Source organism: Equus przewalskii, chromosome 31, assembly GCF_037783145.1.
Source record: "Equus przewalskii isolate Varuska chromosome 31, EquPr2, whole genome shotgun sequence".
In the NCBI taxonomy this organism is placed as follows: Eukaryota; Metazoa; Chordata; class Mammalia; order Perissodactyla; family Equidae; genus Equus; species Equus przewalskii.
Genome location: NC_091861.1, coordinates 3,269,212 through 3,282,040, shown reverse-complemented (window position 1 = coordinate 3,282,040; position 12,829 = coordinate 3,269,212). Strand labels below are relative to the sequence as shown.

Here is a 12,829-nt window from a genome sequence, read left to right as displayed (position 1 = left end):
TTTACAAAGCGACCAGCCAGAGAAGTCAGACAAAAGGCTGTCTAACCTGTACATGGATCCTTAAGGACATAGTCAGGTCCTCGGTATTCAGAAATTCTGCTTCTGAAGACTCTTTTCAGTGTTTACAGATAGGACGGAAATGATCAGAGCCAAGGGGCACTCTTTCCGCGACAGTTAGAGCTACTTAAGCCCCCATTTTTTGGTTGAAGCCTAGAGCTCTGGCTGAAACGATTAGGAAGGATTGCAGGCCTAGCTGCCTCCTGCTGCTGCTCTGATCTAGCACACGCCCTGAAGATGCATTTAGGGTGTCATCGAAGCATTTCTTCTGTCTCCCCCGCTGACAAGCAGCTCCACTAACCAGTGTTTTGTGATCCATTCTCCCTACGTTTGACCAAGCAAAATTCTCCATTAATAGGTGATTAGACGGTAAAAGCTTGCAAACCATCAGGGTGAGGAGACTCGTGCGTTTTCTGACTTGCTGTCCATAATGGTGCCCTACCCCTGGTATTCAAGTCAAGTTAGTGGCCTCTGCTGATGAAACTGCCTTCGAAGCAGCTCGACCTGGCCTTTGTGAGCCTGCATCTCACAGCTGTGATGTTAGATTCTGCCAGGGATTTATAAGCTCGAAATGGTCTTGATGTCAAAGTGGCCCTAGATGGTGTCCCTGCCCTGTCTCCTTAGGCTCTTTGCACTTTGCCACTCACTGCACTCAGCTTAGTGGCACAGAGTCAGCTCTAGACGGTGAGGAGCCCTCGCGTCGGAGCGTCTGCCGTCAGCTAGAGGCTCAGGAAATCTTCCTCTCCCTGCCTCTCGCTTTCTTCATCTTGGGCTAAATCTAGGTCGCTATGTCTTTTAACTCTGAAACTCTGCTGCTGCTTTTTCACACTTCCTCATTCGCAGATCTCTGACTTTGTTCTCAATCTAGTCTTTATTTTTTTTTTATTTTTTTATTTTTTTAAAGATTTTATTTTTTCCTTTTTCTCCCCAAAGCCCCCCGGTACATAGTTGTGTATTCTTCGTTGTGGGTTCTTCTAGTTGTGGCATGTGGGACGCTGCCTCAGCGTGGTCTGATGAGCAGTGCCATGTCAGCGCCCAGGATTCGAACTAACGAAATACTGGGCCGCCTGCTGCGGAGTGCGCGAACTTAACCACTCGGCCACGGGGCCAGCCCCCTCAATCTAGTCTTTATAAAAGTAGAAATCAAATGTCACTCAGAATTTTCACTTTCTCCAAAGTCAATATCCTAGACACATATAAACAATCAAATGTTTGACAATCTTGAGTCAAGGTCTAGATATAACTTGGTTCAAATGTATGCTTTTCATTTTATGCAAATATTAATAAGTAAACCACATAAAGGACTTATTTACTATTGCTTACCTTTATTCTTATTTTATTACTATTAAATTAAACAAAACTCTATTCACTCCACTGTTGTTTTCTACTCCCCAGCTATTGAAATTTATGTATGAAAACCCCTCATTTCTGCCCCAATATCTAGTCCCTTCTACAAACAGAAGTGGAGTGATTTCATCGTGGCTGTAGAAGTCACCCTGAATTTGCTTAATGGCCGGGGGCAAGTTGTGACCTCACTGTGTTAGCTTTCCGTAGTCTCTTTTACGGTTTGTTTGTGCCCCAATTCTTCTCATCAAATAAGCTTCCTTTCAGCTGCCTCGCTTCTGTACCTATATTTTTCTATCATGCTTGACTAACATTTCACACCTTTTTTTGCTACCCTGGTGGACTTCTAAAGCCTCATGAATCCTGCTCTCACTACACGACACGGAGAACTCATCCCTCAGAGCTGACTTCATTTGCTACCTGGGGAGCAGGATCTGGGATGGAGCCTGCAACTTTAGACAGCTCGAAGCTCTGTGAACTGCCTGCAAAGATTGTGTTTTTCTTTCCTTCTCATTTGTCCCAAAATACTCAAACTGTTTTTCTATTTGTCCGTACACATCCATCCACCCACCTGTTTATCTAGCTGTACACTCAAAGAGAAAAGAACACACTCCTACACTGCTGATGATAATCTAAGTTGGTACCTTTTTCCGGAAGCCAATTTGAAAATATATATATTAATAGTCTTAAAAATCTGGGCAGATTGAAGAAAGCTGCTTCAGCTCTCTCTCTGTCGAAGTCAGCCTCGGCTAGGCATCGACTTTAGAGAAACAATTGTCCTTCTACCCGAGAGAGATTAAAACCAATTAGAATCTTCAATGTGGTTTCTCAAAAACACCAAATCTGAACTGTATTCAAAACCTGCAACGAAACCTTCTGAAAATAATCTTGCCCCACGCACTCTCAGTCTCTTTCACGCACTCTGCAGCTATTCCAAAAACAAAACCAGCGAAGATCAGGCTGCCTCCTCCTACACCCCACGCTGTCACCATCCTCTCCCCAGGTCGTTTCAGACTCTGCTTTCTCTTTTCTCTTTTCCGTCTCCTTTCTCACTATCCTCTTATTTTACCCCATTCTTCCTGACACTAAGGCCAAGGTGGCAGGTAGACAAGAGGGTGGGGATCTCAGAAGTTTCTGCAGGTTTTGCTCCTTTTACTAAAACTTGCCCTTCGGTGAGTGTTTCATTACTGGGATTTAATCAAAAGAAAGGAGTGTATGGCATACTTTATAATTTATATGTGTATAAATATATATGTAATTTATAATCCTAAAATATATATATTTAATTTACAATATCTAATTTATAATATTAATAGATAATTATATTATATAATTTGATAATATATAATTTATATATATATATAATTTATAATCCTAAAAAGTAAAATAATTTGAATGTCCAAATATAAGGGCATTGCAGACAACAAAATGTAATGCAATTACTAAATCTTTTGATTTAAAATATTTTCTGACATAGAATTATATTCACAATATACTATTCATTTTTTAAAGGAAATCATAAAATGCACAGCCTGCTAACGTTTTCAAAAGAAATGCCATGTGTTTTATATGCATAGAAAATGTTAACACTGGTTCTCCCTGCTGGTTAAATTGTGAGAGATTACTTTTTTCCTTCCTCTTTATCACGTTATCATGTATTTTCTAATTTTTTATTAAAAAACATGGAGCTCTTGGGGCTGGCCCCGTGGCCGAGTGGTTAAGTTCGCGCACTCCGCTGCAGGCGGCCCAGTGTTCCGTTAGTTCGAATCCTGGGCGCGGACATGGCACTGCTCGTCAGACCACGCTGAGGCAGCGTCCCACATGCCACAACTAGAAGAACCCACAACGAAGAATACACAACTATGTACCGGGGGGCTTTGGGGAGAAAAAGGAAAAAATAAAATCTTTAAAAAAAAAAAAAAAAAAACATGGAGCTCTTACTAAGTATCTGAAATAGAAAGATTGATAAAATACAAGCCATATAAATATCATTATTCCCTGGGCAGTCACAGTCTGATGAGGAAGTCAGAAAGGAATGCAAATAAATAATTCAATTTATTGCGAGAGACAGTTAAAATACTTATACATATAGACATCAGTGGAATTATAGAAGAAAAGATGAATAAGCCTTTCAGAGGAGGAGAGGTATCCAGGAAGAAGTGCGCTGAAGACATGAGTCTTAAAGGAAGGCTAAGCTTTTTCCAGACATTTAAAGCAGGAAAGAATGTTTCGGTCAAAGGGAACGTTATATTCAAAAGCATCTAAGTATAAAAATGCATGGTATTTTCAGGAAATATACAGTAACTTTGGTATGCCTCTTACAGATAGTGCGTGGGAATAGCAAAAAATAAGCTAGAGAGAAACTGGAGTCACATGTAAGAGTCTTTTATGTCATGTCAAAAATTTGGAACTTTTTCTGAAGACTTAGGAGGAGCTAAGAAAGGATTTTAAGACAGAAAAAGCATCATCCAATTTCTGGTTTAGCGGCTATCCAGCTCTGTGAGGAGTAGAGACTGGGGCGGAGGGTTCTAGGCAAACTTTCAGTGGCCCAGCTGAGGGTAATGAGGGCCCCGCCCCGTGTAGGGAGCCGGGAGGGTATCGGTAGGAGATCTATTTTGAGAGAGATTCAAAAGGAGCCATCAGTGGGACTTTTTGCCTAAACAAATGTTTATTGGTAGGTAGAGAGGGGCTTTAAATGTTCTCCGAGGTATCCTGGTTGGGTGAACTAGCGGGCAGAGTTGACATTCCCTGAGATACGGAATACAGCAGGAAGAGAATATTCTGAAGGTTCAGGGATGGGAAGTAGCTGAATCTGAGGTATGCTGAGATGGTGACGCCTCTAAGGCACCGGGGTAGAGAGGTTCATTAGCCGGAGCTGGTGCTCAGGAAAAGGATCTAGGTTGGGGAAAAAGTCATGAACAAGCTTGTCTAAGAGCCCCCACGAAAGTGAAAGTGTGTATGAGGTGTTCACCTCATCGTCATCAAAGGAGGGAATATCAAGACTACTGCTTGTTCTTAGAGGCCAAATTCAGATGATACAGGTCAGAGAGTCAGGGTAAGGATCAAATAATAAAACAATATTTGGCATAAAGGATGCAATTCTAGCAGATGTAATAGTTACAAAGTAGGAAGACATTTTTATGTGCTTATTTCATAGTAAGTGCAGTTAACAATCTGGTTCTTCTCATCACATTGATATGCTCAAAGATCAAAGTCTTGAGACACCAAACTCTAGTTCCATGAGTAGGAGATACAAATAGGCTTTTGAAAAGAGTGTTTGGTGGTTATGTTCGAATGCTTTAGCAGTCCGGGTTCGTGGATTTGGATCCCGGGCGTGGACCTACACTACTCATCAGCCACACTGTGCCAGCAACCCACATATAAAGTAGAGGAAGATTGGCACAAATGTTAGCTCAGGACTAATCTTCCTCAGCAGAAAAAAAAAAATTTGTTTTTGGTGACAAACTCAGATACGCCTATGATTCTGAGGGAGAGTTTTATCTGCTTCCTTAAGTCAAAAGTAGTTGACACACGCTTAACATTATCAGATTAATTTCAAACGTTAAAACAAAGAGGCATAAAATGCATGAAATTTTTATAACCATCATGCCCCTTCTTCTCAGGGTCAGCATTTATAAATCAAAAGGTATGGTTTCCTCATGATCATTGGACACCTGAACAATCGTTTCTGGAGAGGTCACACGGGAATTACCAGAAATTTAGTTAATCCTATTCCATAAAATCACACCCACTCAACACCTGAGAAGTATACCACAGTGTTTGCATAACAGAGATTCTCAAATGACCTTTTTAATTGGTAACTTAGGCATCAACATGAAGGGCCAGGGTGGGGTCAAAGCACATGACTGAAAAGAGGAAGTAAAAGGGGACAAAAAGACGGTGGGGAAACGGAACAATAAACTGGGTAAACCCATCATTACGTAATCAAGGAGTCTCCTCCGGGCTCTGCTTACGCACAAATGGGCTAGACCAGTTGTTAATAAAACATTTAATTTACAAATTACAATCAGAATAGCACTCTTGTGGACTTTCCATGCTTCGAGACAAAGATAAGGAAAGACTTTTCATAATTGTCCATGTCCTTAACAGAACCGTCCTGTTCTCCAAGGCTTAACTCCAAGAGCCAGCAGCACTCAAACTGTTGACGGCTCCCAGCTGCCTCACCTGCCCCATGTCTTCTCCCCGAGCCCCACTCTCCTCTCTATTCGCGCTCAGGAACCAGCTGTGTCTCAACCGAGAGTTTGTGGTGGGCTCAGAATGGAGTACACACGTCTTCCTTTCCATTTATATCTTTCCCTCTAGTAGCCTTTTTGCCCGCCTAACAGCTACAGAAGGCACTGACAGTTATTCCCGATTAAGCACATTTTACAGAAATGAGAAGGGGAAATAAAGTTTGAGTCTAAAAGTAGTTTATGAGCCCCATTACTAGTCCTTCTAGCTCAACTTCTGTAACGTCTACCAATATGCATTTTTCTTTTAGTTTATTTGAACTTCAGTTACCAGAATTGGAATTATCATAATCTTTGTTTCAGGACACATCACTATGACTGGGCTTGGAGAAGTCATTTTTATTTACCTTTTGGCTTGTTTGTTTATTAATAATAATAAGCAGCAGCTGTATCTTTGAACTCACCACTCGACACCAGAATTAATACATTGCCAATGACTCATATCAACCTCTGGCCTTCTCCCCAATCTGATCAAGCATTGCCCCAAATCTTGTGTTTATCCTTCCTTTGCTGTATATACACATATAAATGTTTTCTGTATATATGATATATATTTATCATATCTATACACACGTAAGTAATACATACACACTCCTAAAGTTATGTATCTACATAATTGAGTTTTAGTTGTCTTCATTTTATGAGTATCATGCACTATGAAATCATCTGGGATTTATTCTTTTCACTTATAGTATTACTAATATAGTCATATTGTTGCATTGCATTGTGTGAATATACCATAATTTATTTGTCCATTCCTCTGTGAAGGCTATTTGGGCTGTTTCCAGTATTTTTGTTTATCTGTTTTAGTTATGAAAAGTACTGCTCTGAACATTCTGGCACATGTCTTCTGGTGTATCTGTTGGCCTTGAAGAGGTTGGTCAAATATGTAAATGAACATTCAATTTGACAAGATATTGCAAGCATGGGAGATCCTGTTTGCCTTCATCCTCTCTAGCACTTGATATTTTCATGAACCAAGATTGTACTTAATTCTGTTGTGTCCATCCACCTGAGAATCCTTCTTGTCTCCTCCCCTGTGAGGAACCGTTTACACACACTCGATTGGCAAACACACAAGTGCTGGACAGGTAGGGATCAACACCTGCCAAGCTTAGAAAGGCCTGAAACAGAATCTCCACCCAAGTCAGCCTCCTCTCCTCAGAGCCTGGAATCAATTTTAGTCAAAGAAAAGGAAAATAACAAACCCGTGAAAGTAGACCACTGGCCCACCATTGGCTGGGAATGGAGCCCGTTCTGAACACCGTCACTCAGACCCTTGTTTGTTATGGCTCCTTTACTCCCCCATAGCCAACTTCCCAGGAAGTGGATGAATGGATTTCTTGCTTCTGAATCCCAGTCTCTCTACTCTTAGATCATTTCCTGCCGTCAGGTTTTCTCTGATGATTTGTGGTTTAGATCGCAGCTTGTGTGTCCTACTTGTCTTTCTACCTAGCCCGTTCTCCCAATATGAAAGGCCCATTTCTGAGTGACTTCCTCCAGCGTCGTTCCAGCTTCCCTGACCTGTTGGAGACCCGGTCGGTCAAGATCCAACCCCCATGGCGCTTTCCACCACCATGAAAGAAGCAGTTGTGATTATAACACTATGAGAGAAAGAGGAGTTTCCCAAACCTTTCCCTTTCCCTGCAGTGAAACTTACTCTATTTAACCTTTAACCCCTTCCTGTTTTTTCTCTTCTAAATGCTATAGAGCAATTCAGTCTTTGGAAGAAATGTATTTTATTGCATGAACTTCACTGGAAGCTTAGTTTTTCCTTTCCTTGATACAAACTTGTCACTTCCACAACCCTTACTAGATATTCTGTCACACATAAGTGAAAGGAAGATAGACGCACAACTTTTAATACGTTGGAAGAAAGTGAGGAAAGAGGAAAGAGATTTAAGAAGATGTTTAACAGAAGGAAGTCACCTCTGGCGAAATCAAAGGAGCTGACACTAGTGACACCTCGAAGAGGCCAGGGTCCTGCTGGAAGAGAGCGAAGAAAGTGTGAAAAAGATGTCAAGGCCCAGTTGTCTCTGCCAGGTACCCAGGGACACTGTTAGCTGAGACAGCTTCATCCCTGTGAGAAAGTGATGGTACGAGTACCATAGAAGACGAGGCACTTCAGACTAGGGATTAAGAAGGAAGCAATTGGCAATGATCTCTTCAGACACACCACGTGATAACAACTGACGTGCTCACAATTTCAGTAGTGACTCCACAGGACAAAGTGGTTGGTTGGTTGGTTGGTTTATTATGAGTTTATTTTTTTAGAGCAGTTTAAGTTTCACAGCAAAATTGAGGGGAAGATACACAGATTTCCCATATACCCCTAGCCCCATTATCAACCTCACCCATGAGAGTGGTACATTTGTTACAATCGATGATCCTACATTGACACATCATCACCCAGAGTCCATAGTTTACATTAGGGTTCGCTCTTGGTGTTGTACATTCTACGGGTTTGCACAAATGTATAACAACATGTATCGACCATTCTAGTATCATACAGAATATTTTCACTGCTCTAAAAATCTTCTGTGCTGCACCTATTTCCTGACTCCCCACCCCCCTACCCTGGCATATTTGTTTTAACGAAACAATTGACCATGGATTTTTTGGTTGGCCTTCCAGAATATTAAATATGTGAACTGCTTCGCAAAAAATAAATTTGAAAACTTTCCACACACTTAATGGTTTAAATAGGGACCAAGTTTTTAAAATAACCACCAGTGGCCTACAGAAATTGAGTAATAAGAGGAAAGTTAGGTAATGCAAGCTTTGAACAACAGGATTATTTACAAACAGGATATATACGCGCTGAGATGCTAAGGTGCCTTGGGGCAAAGGAGTAAAAACTCATGTGGAGTAAATAGTAGAAGAGGACTGGGGTCCCCTGGTGCCTGCACCTGGCCTGACTCACAGGCCCCTAAACACTGACCAGGTGCAAGGCCCTCTCCGTAACCCCCATATCTCAGAGCTCCTCCAGCCCAGCATCCTCTCCCAGATGTATCCTCATCCCGCTCTGAGATTCATCTCTCCCAACTCAGCTGCTCGTTGCCACCTTCCCTTCCAAAGCCCTCCACAGGGTCCTTTGGATCCCAGTTCTTCAGTAAGCAAAATTTCGTGTTTTCACTTGACTCGTTGAATCCCCTCTCAAATGCCTGGCCTTCACTGAGCCCTGAGGACAACAACTGCCATGCAGCCTTCTCCCTCAGCTCAAGTATCTTAAGACTGGAGGCTACCGTGGTATCCCACTCCACACGGCAAGTCCCAGCCCTGTAAGTCTCCATTGTTTTGTGCAAACCCTCTGAGGCTGTGTCACCTACTTATACCACCTTCTGTCCTCCTCACTGTTGTCATCAATCAACCTCTGGGCCACTTCCTCCAGTATCGAAGACTTCGGCACTTACAGTCTTTTTTCTATACCCCAGCCCTGCCATCACCCTGCGTGCCTATCAAAGTTCTCATTGTTGGCCCCTCCCCCTGACTAGCCCCTCACTTCCTTGAACTCCGTGCTTCCAATCTCTTCCACCTCCACTGTACTTCAGCCTCCAAGTCCCATGACCTCATCCTGGATCTGGACCTTGTCATCCCACGGGGCTGCCCCGTCTCAGATAATAGCATCAGACCTAGGACTCTGATTACAAACCTCCTAACTTTCTAGCTCTCTCATTCAGTTGTTTCTGCTACATTTGTTCTTCACAGGAACCTCCTACTTCTTTCTGTTCATCAGCCCGCCGCTGTCTTCCTTCCAGCCTCTTCAACTTAGTTATTACTGACTATTCATTCATTCAACAAATCTCTTCAATGCCTTTGCTTCCCATTCCGCCCATATGGCCAAATCCCACTCTGCTTGATTCCATCAGCTTCCTCTCCATAGAAATCCAGGCTGTTCGATGCTGCAAGAAAAGATGTAATAAACTTCACATCCTGGTGCCTCTATAAATTCACTGTCTCCATCCTCAACTCTATCTTCAATGCCGTTGAACCACACTTCTGTTTTATCGATTGAGAGCTCATTTTCAGGAACCAGATTGAAACATTTGAGTCTCAACACCAACTCCAGCACTTACCAGCTGTGTTACCTTAGGGGAGCCACTTAACTTCTCTGTGCTTCAATTTCCTTCCCTGAACAGGATAATAACGGTACCTATTACATAGGGCCACAGTGAAGATTAAATGAGTTAGAGCAGTGAAAGCACATAAAAACCACTTCATCGGTATTGTACATTATCATTATTGTTTCTTTAATCAGATGTCTCTGTTTCATTCTTTCTAGTAGTTATTTTTCACCTTTATCATGTGCTCCTTCTACTTAGAACCCTCTTGCCCCTGACCCATGCACCCTTGTTTGGCTGACTCCCACTCCTTCTTTCAGGCTCAGCTTAGATTTCATTTTGTTCCAAGAAGGCATATCCTATCTCACTGTACACCCTGCCGTGCGTTAAGGGTCCTTCCCCGACACTCTCATAGCTGTGCTTCCCATCATACTGTTTCTCACCCTGTGGTATAAAGGATTGTAATCTCCTGGAGAGGTCTGTGTGTATCTTCCCCTTTTTGGTTACAGTTAACCTGACATCTGTTTTAGCTTCACAATTGTGTGAGAACTACAAACATAAGAAGCTTATGTCTAGTTGCAAGTTTGCACATACTTAAGCAACATTACAATAAAAAAATGCAAGCCAGCGCTGGGGCCTGAGGGACGTTTTTCCTTCGAGAGGGGTGCACCCCTCACTCCCACTGTGAGGCCACTGGAAGCCTGGCTCTTGCTCTGCAGGAAGTCTGCCGTTCCCAGGGGGTCAGCAAGCTCCCAGGTGTGTGGGCTGGGCAGTGGAGCCGTGAAGGCCCCCCAAATTCCTCTAAGCTCCACACAAGGCCCCTAAACATCCTGAGATGCTCCAAGGTGGCAAACCCACACCTCTGGGGCCTGGCTGCCCACACGGGCACCGTGGAGGGGGCCCTGTGAGTGTGTCTTGCTCTCTGTTGTACCCCAGCACCTAGCACAGAGCTAGCACATAGAAAAAAAAATCCATAGATATGTGTTAAATAAATATATGAATAATATTTGAGAAAAAATGAAGATCCAGACCAGACTGTGAACTCCCTGAAGGCCGCCATTGTTTATTATCTTTGGATCAACCTTAACGCCTAGCAAGGAATCTTGTAATACTTAGAAATCAATACATATTTTTCAACCAACAATTTTTCCGTCTCTTGAAAGTTGTTTTTAGATTTCCAAAGAGATTCGTATTCTTTATCAACTTGCTTCTTCTCTGCATGTCACAATAGTCTCATCCTTCAGAGCTCAACTCATGAGTCATCTTCTCCATGAAGTTTCTGTCAATCCCTTTGTTCCAGTTTATCCATTGCTGGGTAACAAACCACCCCAAACTTAATGGCCTAAAACAACCCTCTGTTACTGTGTGGCACAGTTCTGTGGGTGATGGTCTGTTATGGGGGTGGGGCTGCAGATATCTGAAAGCTTGACCAGGCTGGGCATCCAAGATGGTGCGCTCGCATAGCTGACAGCTGGTGCTGGCTACTGGGGGGGTGAAGAGCTCAGCTGAGTCTCTTGACTGGAGCAATGGCACAGCCTGTCCACAGGGTTTGGGCTTCTCACACATGGCAGCCTCCAGATAGCTGTTCTTCTTACATGAAAAGGCAGGAAGCAGAAGGATCCAGGCTGGCTAGCTGAGGGCTATGCCTGGAAACAGCTCAAGTGTCACTTCTACTGCGTTTTATTGACAAAGGCTTCCTGGATTCAAGGAAGTGGAGAAATAAACTCCATCTCTGGATGAAGGAGTGTCAAGGTCACATTGTGGAAGAGAATGGGAAAGATTGTCGTGGCCATCTTTAAAAAATACAGTCTGCCACATCCCTCACGGTTAAATTAATCCCCTTCTTTCATGTTTTCTTGGACCCAGAATTATTTTGGACAGAAAGATCTCTCAGACTATGAATAACTCAAACAACCCATAGAAAAAGAGACAGCCAACCCAATAGAAAACGGGCAAGAGACTTAAACAGGCAGTTTACAAAAGAGGAGATCCAAATATCCAATCAACATAGGAAAAGTGTTCAACCTGTTCAGCAATCAGTCATATGCAAATTAAAACCACAGTCCTCCCATGTTGCTCTCCAGCCATTGTGTTTACAGTTTGCGAACACCAAGTGCTGACAAAGATGAACTCCCAGAAGCTGCTGGTGGGAAAACACATTAAGACAAAATTGTGGAACAGTTTGGCATACTAAAGGTGAAGATACGTACACCTTAACCAGGCATTCCACTTCCAAGTATAAAACCCTAGAGAAAATCATACACATATATACCAGGATACATGTACAAAAATGTTCTTTGCAATATTGTTAATAATATTTCCAGACCATCATTTCACAATACATACATATATCAAATCATTACGTTATATTCCTTAAATTTTACAAAATTATATGTAAATTCTATATCAATAAAACTGGAAAAAAATAATATTCTCAGACCAGATACAGCTCAAATGCCTTTCAACAGTAGAATAGCTAAGTAATCTGTAAGATTTCATATGATGAAGAATCATACTGTAACGAGAATGGATGACCTGCTGTTTACGTGCAAACATATGGATGAATCTCATAAGCATGGTGTTGAGTTAAAGAAGCAAGATGTAAAAAAATACACAAGGGTGATTCTAATTATGTGATCAAAAGCAGGCCAAATGAAACTATATTCCTTAGGGATATATTCCTAAGTGGGGAAACTATAAAGAAGCAAGGATGGGTTATCATGAAAGTCAGAGTGACGTTTACCTCTAGGTGAAAGGTTGGGCACTGTATTGGGGAGGAGGCAAGGGGGATCTTTACTTTTTGACCCAACGTGGGGGTCAAATGTTCTGGAGGTTGGCAGTGCTCTACTTTTTGACCCTAGTGGTGGTTATCCGAGTATTTGCTTCTAATTATGCTATAAACTAAATGTTTTATGGTCTTTCTGTATGAAAGTTTTATCTCACCATAAAAAAAAGAAAAACAAGGAAAAAACCCCAAACTACCTCTAAAATTATACCACTTAATCTTGAGTTAATCCCATTATTTTTGCAAATGGTGCTTTCCAGTAGTGACTGAGTCAAGGTGATAACCGAGGTTAGGAATAGTACACCTACATACAATGTAGCATTTTTCCAGTA

General features: G+C 42.1%; 1 protein-coding gene across 3 annotated transcripts in view; it reads left to right on the top strand.

Moving 5' to 3' along the window:
• The window catches only part of KMO (kynurenine 3-monooxygenase), a 54,231-nt gene that overhangs the window by 4,693 nt on the left and 36,709 nt on the right, over positions 1-12,829 (top strand). The window lies entirely within an intron of this gene.